General features: G+C 64.3%; 1 pseudogene; it reads right to left on the bottom strand.

Moving 5' to 3' along the window:
- Positions 1-989: 989 nt before the first annotated feature.
- LOC146858286 (18S ribosomal RNA) lies at positions 990-1,597 on the bottom strand (annotated as a pseudogene; the record flags this gene model as incomplete).
- Between the last annotated feature and the right edge of the window lie 10,921 nt (positions 1,598-12,518).

The raw sequence follows: 12,518 nt of genomic DNA, 5'->3' as shown, positions 1-12,518 counted from the left end.
GCCCCTTCTCTTCCAGGCCGCCCTGCCGCGCGAGAAGGGCCGCTCCTCGGACGCCCGAGACCCGGTCAGATCGGGCCGGGTCTCGGGACGCCTGGAGGGCCCAGCTGTCGCCAGGGCCTTTTTTCGAGGGAGGGGTGGTGCCAGCCATGGGATGCTGCACTGCCATTCGGTTCCGTGCCGGGTGAGCTCGGGTTCCGTCTCGGAGAGGGACAGGGGATGGGGGCTGCCCCCCGTCCCCGGTCCCTCGCGCGTCGGTTGGGCCTTCCCCGGGGGGATGGGGCCCGCCGATGTCCCGGTCCTAAACCCCAGTGCCCCATGCGGCCGCGGACCGCTCCGCCGGCCGGGGCGCGCCAGGGCAGGGCCGGGCCCTGTGCCTGTAGTGCGTGCTCGCCGGAGGCGGGCCGAGGGCTTCGGGCTGGCGCCGTCGGTCGCTCAGGCCGCTCCACCGTTAATGATCCTTCCGCAGGTTCACCTACGGAAACCTTGCTACCGTCCTCTCTTGTAACCGGCGCGCTCCGGGTGACGGAGGGGACCCTAGGCGCGGACGCGCCCGACCTCCTGGAGTCCTGGCTGGGATCTGGGAGGTGAATGGACCCTCATCGGGACTTCCAGGCTGGCCCGGCCATCTGGTCGCCCCATTGGAAAGCATTGCGCGCGACCAGATGGCCGAGGGGAAAGGAGCGACCGGATGGCCGGCACCTGAAAGGACTACCGTCTGCCCGAGCCATAGCGGTAGGGCTCCCACCTGCCCACCCACCCGCCAAGGGCTTGGGGGGGACTCTGCTTCCCGGGGTGGGCTCGGGGGATCCCGGCTGGGCCTCAGGCACGGGGAAGACCACCGGAGCTCCCGGGGCCCAGGCACCCGGGGGAGGACTGCCCGGGACCCGTGGAGCCCGTCCCTGGCCACTTTGCCATGCCGCGGGCCGGTGGAGGGATGCCCCGGAAGCCTGGGAGGATGTTGCCCGGGTGTAGCCCATCTGGTCCCTGGCAATATACGCTATTGGAGCTGGAATTACCGCGGCTGCTGGCACCAGACTTGCCCTCCAATGGATCCTCGTTAAAGGATTTAAAGTGTACTCATTCCAATTACAGGGCCTCGAAAGAGTCCTGTATTGTTATTTTTCGTCACTACCTCCCCGAGCCGGGAGTGGGTAATTTGCGCGCCTGCTGCCTTCCTTGGATGTGGTAGCCGTTTCTCAGGCTCCCTCTCCGGAATCGAACCCTGATTCCCCATTACCCGTGGTCACCATGGTAGGCACAGAAAGTTATATCGAAAGTTGATAGGGCAGACATCCGAATGTATCGTCGCCGTCACGGGGACGTGCGATCGGCCTGAAGTTACCTAGAGTCACCAAAGCGGCCGGACGAGCCCGGATTGGTCTTGGTCTGATAAATGCACGCATCCCGGGAGGTCAGCGCTCGTCGGCATGTATTAGCTCTAGAATTACCACAGTTATCCAAGTAACAGATGGAGCGATCAAAGGAACCATAACTGATTTAATGAGCCATTCGCAGTTTCACTGTACCGGCCGTGTGTACTTACACGTGCATGGCTAAATCTTTGAGACCAGCATATGCTACTGGCAGGATCAACCAGGTAGCCGCACCTGCTGACAGGGTTCGGGGGGGCCGCGTGCCCATCTCCCCGACCGGACCGCCTTAGCGCACACCCCTCCCTCTCAGGAGCCTGCTGGGGGGGAAAGGAGCCCACCCGCTTGGGCGGGAGGGCTCGCCGGAGGGGTGAAGAGAGAGGTGGCAGGTCGCATGGGCACCGGCAGGCCCAGCCGTCTCCCCCGGGAGGGAGAGGCGGGCCAAGGCGCAGCCTGAGCGAGACGCAGGGGTGCCGGGGCCTGGCGGCGGCAGCGGCACCCCTCGAAACAGTCGTTCCGAGCTGCTGCGGAAATGTGCTGGGCGGAGAGGGGTGACGGCGTGGCGCACGGGGCCTAGTACGGACCTGCTGGGCAGCAGCGTCCGAGGGCCTGGCCCCACCAAACCCCTTCCGCTCGGGGTCAGACCACTGGGGGCCACGAGCTGCCGGGGCCGCTCGGCCTTCGCTCTGCTGGGTAGAGTGAAGGGCCTCCCGCCAGGCGGCAGGCCCTCGAGTCGGACGGTCCATGCGGGGAGGAAGCTGATTGCTCGAAACAACAGCCGAGGCTGGCCAAGCAGTCCATCCCTAAACGGACCAAGAGTGCCCAATCGATCAGAGTACGGCCGGGGCATCCCCTCTGCAGGCCGCCCTGCGCGGGGGGGATGGCGGCTTCACATCCCTGTCTGCTCCCGGGGCGAGCAGGCTCGAAGGGAGGGCCCATCGACAGGGGCCGGGAGGCAGGCATGCACCCGGGTCCCCAGGGGCCCCCCGGCGGGTGGGCCCGGGCGCTGCCTTCCCCGTCTCGCGGTCGCCGGACCTCACGGAGGTCTGACCCCTCAAACCCGGAGAAAAAAGGACCATCGGGAAGGGGCTGAGAGGCAGGTGCATACCTGGGCCCCTGGGGGCCCCGGCGGGCAGGCCCGGGCGCTGCCTTCCCCGTCTCGCGATCGCCGGACCTCACGGAGGTCTGACCCAGCAAACCCGGCGAAAAAAGGACCATCGGGAAGGGGCTAAGAGGCAGGAGCGTACCCGGGCCCCTGGGGGCCCCAGCGTGCGGGCCCTGGGTCTGCCTTCCCCCCCGTCTTGGGATCGCCGGACCTCACGGAGGTCTGACCCAGCAAACTCGGCGAAGATAGGACCATCGGGAAGGGGCTGAGAGGCAGGGGCGTACCTGGGCCCCTGGGGGCCCCGGTGGGCGGGCCCCGGGTCTGCCTTCCCCTGATTCAGAATCGCCAAACCTTACTTTGGTCTGACTGACCCTCTCCCTAGTAATCCGGAGGAAAATTACCCCCCTTTCTTGTAATCCGTGCGCACGAGGTGACAGAGGGGACCCTAGGCGCGAATGTACCCGACCTCCTGGAGCCCTCGCTTGGATCCGGGAGGCAAATGGACCCTCATCGAGACTTCCAGGCAAGCTCGGCCATCTGGTCGCCCCATAGGAAAGCATTGTGCACGACCAGATGGCCGAGGGGAAAGGAGCGACCAGATGGCCGAGGGGGCAGGAGCGACCAGATGGCCCAGGGGAAAGGGAAGGGGGAGCCTCCCTGGGCCCTCTGGACCCTGCCCTGGGCACCCTGCCACGTGGCAGGACCCGGGACGGAGCCCGGGGCGGGGAGGCCGTCCTCCCCGGGGCCCCCAGGGGCCCGGACGGAGCTCCGGAACCCAGACGAGTGAGGGGAGGCTCCCCGGCCACAACGGAACCCCGTCCCGGGCCTTTGGCAGTGCCGGGGGACGGGGCGCGGGGCCGGAGACCCCGACCCGGGGCCCATCCGGGACCCTGGACCCAGCCGGAGCTCCCGGGCTCGGAGGCACAGGGGGAGCCTCCCCGGGCCTTCCAGACCCCGCCCCAGGCACCCTGCCACGCGGCAGGACCCAGGACGGAGCCCAGGGTGGGGAGACCGCCCTCCCCGGGGCCCCCAGGATCCCGGCTGGAGCTCCTGAACCCAAACCAGCGAGGGGAGGATCCCCGGCCACAACAGAAGCCCGTCCCAGGCCTTTGGCAGTGCCGCGGGCCGGGGGACGGGGCCGGAGACCCCGACCAGGGGCCCGGCCCCTAGACCCAGCCGGGGCTCCCAGGACCGCAGGCGCAGAGGAAGCCTCCCTGGGCCCTCCGGATCCCGTCCCGGGCACCCTGCCACGCGGCAGGCCCTGGGACGGACCCAGGGCTGGGGCGGCATCCGGGCCCATCCAGCTGCCGGCTGAGGACCGAGAGGGGTCCCAGAGTACCCTGTCCCTAGTAATCCGGAGGAAGGCTACCCCCCTTTCTTGTAACCCGTGCGCTACGGGTGACGGAGGAGACCCAAGGGGTGAACGCACCTGGCCTCCTGGAGCCCTGGCTGGGACCCAGGTGGTGAATGGACCCTCATCGGGACTTCCAGGCCTGGCCCGGCAATGTGGTCGCCCCATTGGGAAGCCTTGCGCGCGACCAGATGGCCGAGGGGAAAGGAGCGACCAGATAGCCGGCACCTGAAGACTCCCGTCTGCCATAGCGGTAGGGCTCCCGCCTGCCCACCCACCCACCAAGGGCTCGGGGGGGACTCTGCTTCCTGTGGTGGGCTCGGGGGACCCCGGCTGGGCCTCAGGCACGGGGAGGACCACCGGAGCTCTCGGGGCCCGGGGGAGGACTGCCCGGGACCCGTGGAGCCCGTCCCTGGGCACTTTGCCACGCCGCGGGCTGGTGGAGGGAAGCCCCGGGGGCCTGGGAGGATGTTGCCCGTGCGTAGCCCATCTTGTCCCCGGCAAGGAACTGCCAGCCCCGGAGGGGTGTTCCGGTATACCCTGCCCCTACTAATCCGGATGAAGGCTACCGTCCTTTCTTGTAACCCGGGCGCTCTGGGTGACGGAGGGGACCCTAGGCGCGGACACGCCCGACCTCCTGGAGCCCCGGCTGGGATCCGGGAGGTGAATGGACCCTCATCGGGACTTCCAGGCCGGCCCGGCCATCTGGTCGCCCCATTGGAAAGCATTGCCCGCGACCAGATGGCCGAGGGGAAAGGAGCGACCGGATGGCCGGCACCTGAAAGGACTCCCGTCTGCCCGAGCCATAGCGGTAGGGCTCCCACCCTCCAAGGGCTCGGGGGGACTCTGCTTCCCGGGGTGGGCTCGGGGGACCCCCGCTGGGCCTCAGGCACGGGGAAGACCACCGGAGCTATCAGGGCCTGGGGGCCCAGGCGCCCGGGGGAGGACTGCCCAGGACCCGTGGAGCCTGTCCCTGGCCACTTTGCCACGCCGCCGGCCGGTGGAGGAAAGCCCCGGAGGCCTGGGAGGATGTTGCCCGGGTGTAGCCCATCTGGTCCCCAGCAAGGAACTGCCAGCCCCGGAGGAGTGTTCCGGCATACCCTGCCCCTACTAATCTGGAGGAAGGCTACCGTCCTCTCTTGTAACCCGCGCGCCTCGGGTGACGGAGGGGACCCTAGGCGTGGACGCGCCCGACCTCCTGGAGCCCTGGCTGGGATCCGGGAGGTGAATGGACCCTCATCGGGACTTCCAGGCCGGCCCGGCCATCTGGTCGCCCCATTGGAAAGCATTGCGCGCGACCAGATGGCCGAGGGGAAAGGAGCGCCCGGATGGCCGGTGTGAGAAGTTGGTCTGATGTATGATGTCACTAGTTCTAGTGTACACCTTATATCAGTCCAAACAACCCTTATGGTGATTGGTTGTAAAGTCAACCTTATAGACCAGCTATCCTAGTGGTAGCATGGACAAGAGCAGTCTTAGGCTAAACTCTGAATGGCATGTGAAGCCAGCTGTGATACCATATATAATCCCTTAAATACCAAATGAAAGGACACCACAACAGATGTATATAAAATAAAGCGTATTTATTCTAGTGAAACCCTCAGCACTCTTTATGAGATTAGAGGTAAGTACAACACAGTCTTATTTAAGCATACATTAAGTCACACAGGTAAGTAATACAGTTAGGCCCTAGGGGCCACGCAAACCATATACTAAGTAAGTGGTATAAGGACCACTGTCACGGAAATAGGATAGGCCTAGGCCTAGGGAATCGCTGGGGCTACACTTCACTAGCAACAGTTAGGAAGTGGGAGGCCCACGGGATTCAGGTGCAGAGTGGAAACACTCACGCGTAATGGGTAGAAGTCGATAGAAATAGTATTTGTTAGCAATTAACAGTTTAAGGACACTTCTGAAGCAGCTAGAGAGTCGAGACTCGGAAACTAGACCCTAGGATAGTCACTACCCTTGTGAGCACCGAAGTACCCAAGTTACCTAGCCCACGGACTGCGGGTGCATAGGTGTGAACTTGCGTCGGGTTTCGTCGTGGACTTCTATGGATGCCTGAAGGAAAGTTGCTGACAGGCAGTCAGTGAAGAGTGTCCGGTGGATCCCAAGGCTGGGATCAAGAAGAGAGGAGACCTGCAAGCAGAAGGGACAGAGTCAAGGTCACTAGCCAGTGACCACGTGGAACCAGGAAGGAACCAGGCGATGTCGTGAAGATTGAAGGAGAAGCTTGTCGCTGCAGCCACGAGGACCAGGGAACGTCGAGGACGACCAGGACCAGGAGGCGAGCTGTCCCACGAAGGCGGCGTCGAAGTTGGACTAGGACTCACCAAGCCTTGGCAAGCGGAACCCACGAAGAACGGAGGACTTGCTTCTGGTGCAGACCAGGAAGGTCTGGGGTGCTTCTCTTTTGCAAGGAAGCGGGAGCCAGTCTGGAGGAGCCAAACCAGCAGTGAAGATTTCTGGATGCGTCGTCACAAAGGCCACTAGCCAACGGGCAAGCAACCGGACAGGCGCGGCAAGCAGGAAAATGCAGAAGGGCCCCACGCAGGACTCGTGGAGTGTGGGGGGCTGATCTTCGGTGCAGATGGTGCTTGGGGTTGGGGCTTCTCAATCCCCGGTGCACAACTTCGAGGGTGCCTCAGAAGCTGCGCTGGAAGATACTAGCCACTTTTCCCAGGTAGCCGGTCCCACGTCTCTCGTCTCCTCCACGGATCTCAGCTCGGCTGTGGATGTGGATCAGGGTCGGAGAAGTCTGGAAGTCAAGGCTCTGGTCAGGCTCTGCAGTCGGTCCCTCGTAGAACTTTAGCAAAGCAAAGGGTAGTCTCTTGATGGTGCCTGTTTGCACAGGGTAGCCACTCCTTCCTTGGCCACAAGGGAGATTCTTCAGTCTTCTTCTTTCGTCGAATGTCGAAGGTCCAGAGTTTCTGTTCAAGTTGCAGGTTCAGGATAATCTAATCTCCTGGGGCCCAGCTACCACTCTTATCCAAATCTGGGGGGCTGGGTTACCTGCTAGGTCACGCCTTATGGGTGGGACCTGGGAGGGGGTGGTTACACCCCCTTCCCTTTGTCCAGTTTCGCGCCAGGACTGGGGCTGGAGAGCCCCAGCACCGGTTTGAACTGGACTATGCACGGGACACCTTGTGTGCCCCAGGCATGTCTCATTCTTTTCATCCCTCCCTGCCCCAATACACTAAGGCCTGTCTGGGGTGGTGCTCGCACCTCCCAAGGCAGGAAACCTATTGTCCAAGCCTCCCTTGCCGGGATCACTCCCAGCAGCAGGAGGCCAGACTCGTGTCTGTGGCAGCAGCATCCATTTTGTGATGCTGGGGCTCTGGTTAACTTTAACCGGGTAAGTAGGTTACAACATGTCTTCTCCCTCTAGAAGGGAGGAATAATATCCTCATCACCAGAAATGGTATGGGGGTATTATTCCAAAGTGTTAGACACCTTACACGACATGTTTTGATAAAGCCAAACCATAGTTACCATAACCGTTTAAGATTATAAGGCACTTTAAGAGTATATGGTAGGGTATATCATAGAACAGCTATAAGGACATGGTTCCGAAAGCTGCAGACAGGCTCAGCTCATGCTAGAGCACCATCTCACATGTTACCAAGCACTCTGCCTCCAGGATTGTTAAGGCTTGCCATAGGAGTGGCTGATAGGTACACATGTGTCTATATGTAAGCTAGGTATAGGAATACTACACCTAAGCAAGGGGTGATTACACGACCTTGCCCCAGCTGAGTGATCAGCCAGTTGTGTCATAATGGAAGGCCAGGCCAGGGGTGGCATAATACATGCTGCAGCCCCTGGTAGGCCTAGGGTACACCTATGCCCTGGGTACCTAAGGTACACTGTACAGGGGCCAATAAGGTGATCCTATCCATATGGGTTATGCACCTAAAGTACATAGTATTAATTTAGAGAGGGACCAGCAGGGCTGTGGGTCTGATTAGCAGGCCCACAGCCACATCTAAGTCGAAAACCAGTAAAGCAAAAGCAAAAAGTGGGGGTTAACATAGAAAGCAGACCCTACTCTCCTACAGGCGGCACCTGAAAGGACGACCGTCTGCCCGAGCCATAGCGGTAGGCCTCCCACCTGCCCACCCACCACCCACCCGCCAAGGGCGCGGGGGGGACTCTGCTTCCCGGGGTGGGCTCGGGGGACCCCGGCTGGGCCTCGGGCACGGGGAAGACCACCGGAGCTCACGGGGCCCCGGGGCCCAGGCACCCGGGGGAGGACTGCCCGGGACCCGTGGAGCCCGTCCCTGGCCACTTTGCCACGCCGTGGGCCGGTGGAGGGAAGCCCCGGAGGCCTGGGAGGATGTTGCCCGGGTGTAGCCCATCAGGTCCCTGGCAAGGAACTGCCAGCCCCGGAGGGGTGTTCCGGCATACCCTGCCCCTACTAATCCAGAGGAAGGCTACCATCCTTTCTTGTAACCCGCGCGCTCCGGGTGACGGAGGGGACCGAAGGCGCGGACGCGCCCGACCTCCTGGAGCCCTGGCTGGGATCCGGGAGGTGAATGGACCCTCATCGGGACTTCCATGGCGGCCCGGCCATCTGGTCGCCACATTGGAAAGCATTGCACGCGACCAGATGGCCGAGGGGAGAGGTGCAACCAGATGGCCAGGACTGAAAGGACTCCCATCTGTCCAATCCCGAGCCTTCGCGCATGGGTTCCCGCCTGCCCACGCAGGCCTCCGTGGCTGCAGAGCTCTGGGGCTCCAGGGCTGCAGGGCTCCGGGGCTGCAGGGCTCCAGGGCTGCAGGGCTCCGGGGCTGCAGGGCTACGGGGCTGCATGGCTCCGGGGCTGCATGGCTCCGGGGCTGCAGGGCTCCGGGGCTGCAGGGCTCCGGGGCTGCAGGGCTCCGGGGCTGCAGGGCTCCGGGGTTGGGGGGCTCCGGGGCTGCAGGGCTCTGGGGCTGCAGGGCTCCGGGGCTGCAGGGCTCCGGGGCTGCAGGGCTCCGGGGCTGCAGGGCTCTGGGCCTGCAGGGCACGCTGGGCTCCAGGGCTGCAGGGCCTTCAGGGCTGCAGGGCCTCCAGGGCTGCAGGGCCTCCAGGACTGCAGGGCTCCGGGGCTGCAGGGCACGCTGGGCCTCAGGCATGGGAGGCCCGGTGGAGCTCCCGGGGCCCGGACGCCCTGGGAACCCATGGAGCCCGTCCTGGGCACTTTGCCTCACCGCGGGCTGGAGGAGGGAGCACCGGACACCCCGGGGAAGTGTCGTCTGGGCTTGGCCCATCTGGTCCCCGCCTGAGAACCGCCATCCCCAGGAGGGGTGTCCCGGCATACCCTGCCCCTACTAATCCGGAGGAAGGCTAACCACCTTTCTTGTAACCCTCGCGCTCCGAGTGACGGAGGGGATCCTAGGCGCGGATGCGCCTGATCTCCTGGAACCCTGACTGGGATCCGGGAGTCAAATGAGCCCTCATCGGGACTTCCAGGCTGGCCCGGCCATCTGGTCGCCCCTTTGGAAAGCATTGCGCGCGCGACCAGATGGCCGAGGGAAAGGTGCGACCAGATGGCCGGGACCGAAAGGACCCCCAGCTGCCCACACCGAGCCATAGCGGTAGGACTCCCGCCTGCCCTTGCAGGGCTCCGGGGCTCTGCACCAGGGTCTCTTGTCCCGGGCAGATGGACACTTGGTAGGCCGCAGGACGTGGGATCCCAGGCCCTGACAAAAAATCTGGAGGCCCGGGGCCGGTCCCTGCTTCTCAACGCAGCCAGGCCAGGGAGATCGGGGAGCCTGCCCAAGCACAAGGGACCCCAGTCCCGGGCACACGGTCCATCAGGTTGTGCGCTCGTTTTCCACAATTTTTTTCAGAATAGTGCGTAGTTGCGCTAGGCAAAGTCCGCCCAGCCCTACTCGGGATGTGCTCTCGTTTTCGACAATTTTTTTCAAAATTCTGCGTAGTGGCGCTACGTAAAGTCCGCCCAGCCCTAACCAAACTCCTACTACGCAGTGGAAAGGACTTAGCCAGCCACCCACCCACCTGGCCCGGTCCCTGCTTCTGATCCCAGCCAGGTCTGGGGAGCCTCCCTTGGCCCAATGGACCCCGTCACGGGCACCCGGACCCTCACCACATGGTTGTATAGGGGTGGGCAGAAAACTACGCTCCGTCAGCGTAGCAGATAAAGCCAGCCACCCCTGCTCACCGGCCCCTGCTTCTGATAGCAGCCAGGCCGGAGAGAGCCTCCCTGGGCCCCGGTGGACCCCTGTCTCCAGCACCCAGACCCTCGGCTGTCTTGCAGGACTGGGGGCTCACGCACCCCGGGGCCCGCCGGACGGAGCACAAGCCCCGGACCCGGGCCCAGCTTCCGAACCCTAGCCAGGCTGGGGAGAGCCTCCCCGGGCCACGGTGGACACCCTTCCCCAGGGCCCGGACCCTCGGCTGGCTTGCAGGACGGGGGGCTCCCGCACCCCGGGGCCTGCCGGACGAGGCACGAGCCCCAGGCCCGGTCCCAGCTCCCGAACCCTAGCCAGGCCGGGGAGAGCCTCCCGCACCATGAGACACTGTGACGGAGCACAAGCCCCGGGTCCGGGCCCAGCTCCCGAACCCTAGCCAGGCCGGGGAGAGCCTCCCCGGGCCGCGGTGGACACCCTTCCCCAGCGCCTGGACCCTCGGCTGGCTTGCAGGACGGGGGGCTCCTGCACCATGGGACACTGTGACGGAGCACAAGCCCCGGGTCCGGGCCCAGCTTCCGAACCCTAGCCTGGCTGGGGAGAGCCTCCCCGGGCCCCGGTGGACACCCTTCCCCAGCGCCCGGACCCTCGGCTGGCTTGCAGGACGGGGGGCTCCCGCACCCCGGGGCCTGCCGGATGGAGCACGAGCCCCAGGCCCGGTCCCAGCTTCCGAACCCTAGCCAGGCCGGGGAGAGCCTCCCCGGGCCCCCGGTGGACACCCTTCCCCAGCGCCTGGACCCTCGGCTGGCTTGCAGGACGGGGGGCTCCCGCACCATGGGACACTGTGACGGAGCACAAGCCCCGGGTACGGGACCAGCTTCCGAACCCTAGCCAGGCTAGGGAGAGCCTCCCCGGGCCCCGGTGGACACCCTTCCCCAGTGCCCGGACCCTCGGCTGGCTTGCAGGACGGGGGGCTCCCGCACCCCGGGGCCTGCCGGACGGAGCACGAGCCCCAGGCCCGGTCCCAGCTTCCGAACCTTAGCCAGGCCGGGGAGAGCCTCCCCGGGCCCTCGGTGGACAGCCATCCCCAGCGCCTGGACCCTCGGCTGGCTTGCAGGACTGGGGGCTCCCGCACCATGGGACACTGTGACGAAGCACAAGCCCCGGGTCCGGGCCCAGCTTCCGAACCCTAGCCAGGCTGGGGAGAGCCTCCCCGGGCCCCGGTGGACACCCTTCCCCAGCGCCCGGACCCTCGGGTGGCTTGCAGGACGGGGGGCTCCCGCACCCCGGTGCCTGCCGGACGGAGCACGAGCCCCAGGCCCGGTCCCAGCTTCCGAACCCTAGCCAGGCCGGGGAGAGCCTCCCCGGGCCCCCGGTGGACACCCTGTCCACAGCACTCGGACCCTCGGCTGGAACCAAGGAGGGTTAAGCCCGGGCCACGTCCTCTCCCCGACGGCCTGCCCGGGGAGCCCATTTTTCTCGACTATTAAGCTTACAGAACTCTGGGGAAGGACAAAAGTTGGAGAAAGCCCGGCCGGCCACTAGGCCGGCCATCTGGTCACTCGGCCCGCAGGGCCATCTGGTCGCTTGGCCTGCAGGGCCATCTGGTCGCCCGGCCCGCAGGGCCATCTGGTCGCCCGGCCCGCAGGGCCATCTGGTCGCCCGGCCTGCAGGGCCATCTGGTCGCACAGCCAGGCGACCAGATGGCCCTGCAGCCCCCCCAGGTGGCCTGGGAGGGTGCCGTGCCCAGTTGCCCTTGCAGTCTGGCGAGGGTGGCCAGGCGCTCCGAGGCAGCCACTCAGGAGGGCTCCTTCTCCGGTGCTGCTCCTCTCCTCCTGTTAGAATCCGGGGTCTCTGGTTGGCGCAGGTATGCACTTGCGACAAGCAGGGACCCTTTTCATCTAAGTCAGGGCAAAGGATCACCTCTTTAAAAATAACCCCTGCTCACCCTCTAGGTAACGTGGCGCGAGCAGTCAGGCTAAATTTCCAGAGGGCATAAGGTTAAGCGTTCAAGTTGTCCCACACAATAATCACCACCCCACCACACAAAGACACAAGGCTGTATTTATATCCAAAATACAATTCTTTATATAAAAGGTTTTCTTTCAGGCAGGTTGCATAAATACAGTTCTCGTGGCGAATCTCAATCCAGTTACTTTCAAATGCTTAGGGGCAGTCCACAGGTTTCAAAATGGCACAGTTCTATTTAAAAGGAGTTCTTTTGGTCTTCTGCGCCCTTCTTGGCGCCTTTGGGGTGCTCTGGGCAAGGTTTTGACAGTACCTTGCCGTTTCCCACGCTTCCCGCGTGAGGCGGAGTACGCTTGCCGAGTACCACGCTTCTCGCGTGAGCACCGGCAATGTCTCTCAATGCGGTACGGTCCGGACTGCCAGGGACGCTCTGTACATAGATGGAAGCACCGGTACGGTGCGAACTCGGTTAATTTCCAAGTACAGTGCGAACCCAGAGTGATTCAAAAGCAGTACAGTGCGAACCCAGCAGCAGTTCAAAAGCAGTACAGTGCGAACCCAGAGGCAGTACGGGGCAAACAGTAAG

The sequence above is a fragment of the Triturus cristatus genome, chromosome 3_2, assembly GCF_964204655.1.
Source record: "Triturus cristatus chromosome 3_2, aTriCri1.1, whole genome shotgun sequence".
In the NCBI taxonomy this organism is placed as follows: Eukaryota; Metazoa; Chordata; class Amphibia; order Caudata; family Salamandridae; genus Triturus; species Triturus cristatus.
This window is presented reverse-complemented; position numbering and strand designations above follow the sequence as displayed.